The sequence below is a fragment of the Chroicocephalus ridibundus genome, chromosome 10 (genome assembly GCF_963924245.1).
Source record: "Chroicocephalus ridibundus chromosome 10, bChrRid1.1, whole genome shotgun sequence".
NCBI classification, from domain to species: Eukaryota; Metazoa; Chordata; class Aves; order Charadriiformes; family Laridae; genus Chroicocephalus; species Chroicocephalus ridibundus.
The window spans coordinates 24,640,631-24,647,277 of record NC_086293.1 but is presented as its reverse complement, the minus strand read 5'-3'; the positions used below and the strand labels follow the sequence as shown (position 1 = coordinate 24,647,277).

The 6,647-nt window shown below is 38.5% G+C and overlaps 1 protein-coding gene across 1 annotated transcript in view; it reads left to right on the top strand.

The window, feature by feature from the left end:
* Positions 1-11: 11 nt before the first annotated feature.
* CACNA2D3 (calcium voltage-gated channel auxiliary subunit alpha2delta 3) overlaps positions 12-6,647 on the top strand; it is a 551,583-nt gene continuing 544,947 nt past the window's right edge. Inside the window, exons 1-3 of the mRNA XM_063348451.1 lie at positions 12-140; positions 1,691-1,830; positions 2,851-2,979. The gene's annotated coding sequence lies outside the window, so the exon portion shown is untranslated. The remainder of the gene's footprint in view (positions 141-1,690; positions 1,831-2,850; positions 2,980-6,647) is intronic.

The following is a 6,647-nucleotide window of genomic DNA, read 5'->3' as shown; positions in this document are numbered from 1 at the left end:
AGGGGTGCTAAGCCGCCGTGGCCATGGCGGCCCCGGGCGGCCCTCCTTTTCCCGGTTCCTTTCCCACAGCAACCGTAGCGGCACGTAGCCTCCTGTTAACGGGGAATCCCCCTCAGCGGCCCGGGGCGGGCGGTGTTCAGGTGGGGCGTCTCCTCCCTCAGCGCGGGCGGTTCTGGTTCGCTCCTGAAGTGTTTTTATTGTAGTGGTTACAGCGCTGCGGCGGGTTGTGTCAGAGCTTCGGTGCCCGGTCAGCGTATGGTTTTACCAAAAGTAAGAGGAAACCATAACGGTGGTTAGTGGTATGCCAAGGTAGCTCTCATAAAAATTACATATTCTGAGTAGTCTACATAGTTAACTTCTGCTGGATATTAGGTAAAAGCAACTGCCTTCGTCCTTTATCACTGCCCCAGTTTTCTCTAGTTGTTGAAGAGAGCCTTGTCCATTCCTGTGGTTTCTCTAATGGAATGTTAGAAGTGATAACTCGCTGTAGTAATGTTAGAAATTTGACCAAATGCAGGTACTTATTTAAAGTTTCTCTCCAAAGGGAACTTCTGTTCCTTTCCTGTAATGACAGGTATGTGGCAATGTATATTCCCGTTACATCGGTGGGAATGTTCAGCCCAAAGTCGAGCATTTGTTTTAATTTATTTTATTTTTAGAAAGCTTTGCCCTGCAAATAGTGGCTAGCATTTCTTCTCGTGGAGAATCTATGCTTGTAAAATTGGAGGTAACTATATAGCTTTTTAGGCAAATTTAATGTAATGCCTTCTCTTTTTTTAAAAATAACCCACACTAGTAGAGGAGGGATGTGTAATTCTGCTGTGAAACAGCAGTAAGAAAAATGAATATAAAAGTATTTTAATACTGCCTTTGCAAGATCTTTCTTTTCCTAGTAACTATGAGGTAAAGTCTGTTGCTGAACCTCTTAATGCAAGAGTGTTGTCTGAAGTTGAAATTATAATATAATCTGCCTCTGACAATGTAGTTGAGCCCTAGTAAAGAAATTGTTTGCAACTGACAGGTGTTTATAAATGTTCGATATTCCAGAAATAAACTCTTGATAACAACTGAAAGCAATTGTGAAAGAAAAATATCTGTAACAACATATATAAAATAAATATTTATCATTAATATAAGAGCTAGTTAATGTAGCACTCGATAAATGGGGAAATGCAAAAATGTTTAGAAAATAGCGGCTGCTACACGGTGCACATTGGGCATAAATGCAGGCAGTATGTTAAAATTATTCAGGGACAACATCTATCCTTTTAATAAATTAGCTATGTTTATGATGATTTTTTCAAAGTGTAGTCAGATCAGTTTCAGTTTAAAAATTGCAAAACACAGGCTACGTAGGTATAGAAGAAAAACAGACTCAGTCTGCAAGTCATTTGAACGCTGTTTTTAGCTTCTCAGTGAAAACAGATAAACGGAGCAATAAACTGGAAGAAAGATGTATGGGTGTACTTCAATTTATGGAATGCATAGTATATCTGATATTGTGTGTAAGGTGATACTGTTATGTACATTTTAACTTTATACGGAAAGTGAAAACATTACTTTAAAAAGGTATTGTCAAATAATAGGAAAGTATATGACAAATGCATACCTCTATTAATGTGTTAACGTGAAAATGGCAGTCTCACTTTCAAATAATTTTCATAAATATACTTTGTTTTCTTTTCACTAGGCTTTGAGATAAAATATCAAATTATCTTATGTTTGAAGAACTATTGCACAAGTTGCAGATACAGCATTTACCAAGAAGAAAATAAAAAAGAGGGAGGATGGCAATGGGAAGATAATGGCGATAAGTGGAGTTAAAAAGAGGTATTGTGAATTTTGTGTCACAAACTGACTCTTGCTAGTATAAAGACAAACGTCACAGTCCAGACTTTCCACTGTAGTTTAGACAGAAACATAATGGTGAACCTGAATACAAGCAGGTAATTATTCCACCTGAAGTCATGCTCTGTATGCAGTTGGCGTTGTCCTGCATAGATTAATGCAATAAGAGTTTGAACAATTTATTCCCTTTTTTGATGTATTATTTTTCAGAGGGAATGTGTTAATTATGCAGAAAGGAACAATGTATTTTTTGTTTTTCAAGTGACAACAAAAACCCCAAACCCCAACAACAAAAAGATGGTTAGTGGATTCTTCGGGTTGGTTTTTTTTTTTTTTAAGAAAAGTAAAATCATATGTGAGATAGTCTTGGTTTATTTAATAATAAAGTAGTAATAAGTATTGTCTCAGTGCCCTAAAATTATTAAATTACAATGCAAACTTTCTCTGTGAAATGCATTCCTAGTGAGTGAAATTGAAGAAATATACTTTAAAATTGAGATTACTAGTGTGTGTATATTCCTAACATAGTTATATTTTTCCAAGAAAGCATGTCCAGGTACTTAACAGTGGCAAAATAACCTACCATTGCATAAAATGATACATGAAAATTTTAGTATTTATAACTATTTTTAAATGCTTACATATCTATTATTTCTTTATTTATTTACATAGTTAAGTTTTAGACACAAAAATGTGAGATTTAAAAGATGTGTTTAAAAATCAATGGTAGTATTACATTGTCAAGCTTGTTATCCATTGGCCGGTCCTTAGGCCAGGAATGGAGTAGAAGAGGAATAGGAAAACAGTTATTCGTGTGCACTTGCAGTTTATGGTGCAGTTGGGACAGCAGGCGTGGATACAAGCTCTGTTGGGAGCTCGTTTCTGGTAGCGACACAGCCCTGGTGCCCCACTCTGAGCAGCTGCTCCTTCACGAAGGGCAGGATGGGTGTCTCTGGCTGTTGCTAGTTGGAGTCCTACAGTGACTTGCCCCTTTGCTTTCAGTCTGTGTGCCTGATGCCCTGAAGTTCAGAGGACCACAGCAGCAGTGCACCTGCGCTTAATGAAAATCAGTAGAAGGTGTTTTGGAAGTCAGCAACAGAAATACGAAACAGCTGTGTTGCCCTTCTGAAGGTGGGTACCACGAGGAATAGTGCTGGGCGGTTACTGGCGTGTAAGAGCTAACTGGTGAAACTACCCGACCACAGTGAAGAAATACCCGCCTTTCATGCATGGTTATTGAGTAGTGGCGATACTTCGAATATCCATCGGGTGGCAGCATAAGTGTGAAATAACGCTATCTGCTTTGTTTAATTACCCTGCAAAGTTTCTATTGAGTTCGTCGTAACGTGTTTGGATTCTCCTTTATATAAAAATCCTTAGTCTAGTGCTACTTAGACACTTAGGTAATGCAGAACTGGCACATTCTTACTGGGTTAAAGACCAGCGTTGAATACACAGATGTATACTGTTCTGAGAATTTTCTAGGAGTCTCATATAGGTAGAGTCTTGACTAATGTTGGAGAAATGCTTGTATATTTATATGTGATTATATGGGAAAGATTGGAGGGTTTTTGGTTGGTTGGATTTTTTGGTTTTTGGGGTTTTGTTGGTTTTGGTGTTTGTTTTGTTTTTTTTCCCCTATAGTTAGTTGAAGGAGAAGCTGAGAACTCTGCTGTGGAATAGCAGACTTCCAATTTTGTTACTGGTACTGTTGGCAATTTTTTAGTATAAATGAAAAAAGGTGAACATAAATAAGTGTAATAATTACCTTTTGAAGTATAGTAGGTAGGCAAAATAATGATAATCAGATGGGTCAACTGAAAATACAAATTGCATCCTCTAACCAATGCAGCAAGTTAATGGCAAAGCCTGAAATAGAACTGACTTGCTTATTCTCATGCATGTGTTAATTTCTGGAGGATATGCTTGCATCTGTCAGGTAGAGGAAACAAAAGCAATCTTAGATTCTGTTAGTGTTTAGGTTTAAGGCAAATATCCTTTGCCTTGTTATGCTTTCTGCCAATGCATGAGGATTTGATTTGTCATGTACCTGATGGGACTGGATTGTGAATGAATGCACACACACAATGTCTGCTTTTGCATCTTTTTCTTCCTGCTCTTTTTCTGAACTCATTTAAAAATAACGGGCTTTCTGTTTAGTGAAAAGTAAAATTTAGTGCAATGAAATTTGAAGAATAAATGTTCAAGTTAGGGATTATCCTTTTTCATTACCGTTCTTACGTTTTTAAATCCTGATTGTAAAAAGTTGGCTTGTAAGTACACCTACAGATTTCAAATGGCTATTTCCGCTTCCCACACTTTACTTTGATACTGGAAATGACATCATTATCCTGTAGTGGTATCTTTAGAAATTAAAAGTAATTATTAACCAGAGGAATGGATTTGTTAAGACAGGTGGTGTGATGTGTTGGCTTTTCTGCCAGATTTTTTAGCCCACAGACCATCAGCGGCAGATGGCAATGTGGTTGAACTGATGTTGTAATCTACTGTGATTTTGGTCTTACCTGCATGCAAAAATTTGCTTGTACTGATTTGTTTAGCCCTGAGGTATTGTAAAAGTTGGGAAAATACAGGCTGCCCAGGGAGGTTGTGGAGTCCCCTTCTCTGGAGATTTTCAAGACTCGCCTGGATGCAGTCCTGAGCGATGTGCTCTAGGCAGTCCTCCTTTAGCAGGGGAGTTGGACTAGATGATCCCTAGAGGTCCCTTCCAACTCTGAAGATTCTGTGATTCTGTGAAAAGATAAACATATTAAAGCAGAAAAATGTCATGTCAGAGTGCTGAAGAACGATTTAAATGCCAGACATTATCATATCTAAGTAAGCCTGGTTTCATTCAAAAGGTTGGTTAACAATGCATTTTACATTGAATGTGTTCTCCTGTTAAGGAATATAGCGTGTTTCTGTTGTCTGTAAAAACTGTATTAAATGTTAGGCATACCTTAGACTGTTCAGTTTAGGTGATAGCTTGGTTATGAGTACAGTCCAAGGAGGAAAAAAGGCTTTAGCTCACTGATGCTGTGGAGCTGCTTGTAGATAGCTGGAAGTTTCTTATCAGCCACCTGGTGGGAGAGGTATGGGCTGTATGACTAAGAAGGCTCACATGTGAGAAGTGGGAAAGGAAGCTGGAAAGACTTGAATTCCAACAAGGCACTACTGCTTGTCATTTATCCTTATTTTTATTTCTGAGATGACTACAACACAAAATATGTAATGGAATCCTCTGGCCTCCCTGAAGTTCAGGTGAGCCTTGTGTGGGCAGTGCCTCATGGGATAGCTGGGGCAGGCGTGTGAAGCCATAGCTGGAAAGGTACTGGATTTTAGTAGGAGTGAGTTTTGGGAAAGTCTGTGCTGAAGGATACATGTTTCTGAAAAAAAGAAACATGAATCACACTGTATTTTTCAAGTTCTTACTTCCTAGTTTGTATGCATGTTGTTTTTGTTAGCTGGCTGCTGCCCATTGTGCTCCTACACCTGGTTTAGTGTGGTCGGTTTTATCAGAAAGTTTCTGTCCCACAGCCTAGTCCAGTTCTAGTGAACATCAGTACTATCTCCAGCTGTAGCTCTTGGGACACTTGCTGAATATTTAGAGACTGAGATATTTATACATGAATTATATTTCTTGATTATATTAGTCCTTTTAAAATAATCAACACTCCTATTGCTAAATTGTTAAATACTGTTAAGCAACAAAGACAAACTCACCTAATTGTTTCTAACTTCTCATATACTCAACTGAAATGGAGTCCCTGAAAATATATGCAGTTAGGATACAGATGGTGCTGTTTTCTGCTGGATCTGCATGGGTTGCATCTACACGGGTGATTGAGGGAGCGGGAGTGTTCCTTCTTGATGCAAGTTTGCTTTATGGTATGTTTGGAGTTTTGTGTCTGCATTTGGAGTCTTGCAGTAGGCCCTTGAACACGCTGCTGTTGTGCTGAGAGTGGATTCCTTCCTGATGAACCAAGGCTGAGATTGCACAGCTGCTGGAGCACTCCTGCAGTGTGGGCAGAGGGTTATTAGCTCTCTGTTCGTGTGCTGTGCACACTGAGGACTGGCAGCTGGCATGAACTTTGCTGGTAAAGATGTAATGTGGATATGTGGTCCTGGAATCATACCAGATTTCAGCAAATGAAACCTTGTTTTTTCCCTTTTTGCAGCATAAAGGCCAGTGATGTAGACTGGTCAATGGAAACTGTGTATGACAAGACTAATGTAAGTTTTAAGAATGCCCATTACTGCATTAGAAAGGGCAATGTAAATAAGGTGACAAATTAAAAAAGGCTCTAACTGTTGCTAGAGGCATCTGTGATACTTGATCTACAGCTTTAGCTGTTGAACTTTAACCGTTTCACACTTAACAGCCAAGATAAAAATAACAGTTAAGGTACTTGTCAGAAGTAGGTGGATGAAGCCAATTCTGTAATCTATTTGGTGAATAAAACAGCGATGTGATAATTGACACATTGTTCTGGAGAGCTCTTAAGGTTGTGTTGAAGTATTAATATGAATTTTTGTATTCTGAAAAGTTATTAATTTAATGGAATATGTTCATGCAATTGAAAAACCTTTACATGGGTGCAAGAAGCATAGATGTTTAAAAAGCACGTAGTTATGATTTGTTACGTGGTGTTTGGGAAGATGTGGATGCTGTGAAGCCTGGAATGGGTGCTAACATGATGACTCTGTAGAGGTTTTAAAAGCACATTGTGTTGAGGTTGCAGCTTTATTACTCCATTCTTATTACTCCTGATTTTGGTGTTTCTCTGTAGGCAACATTG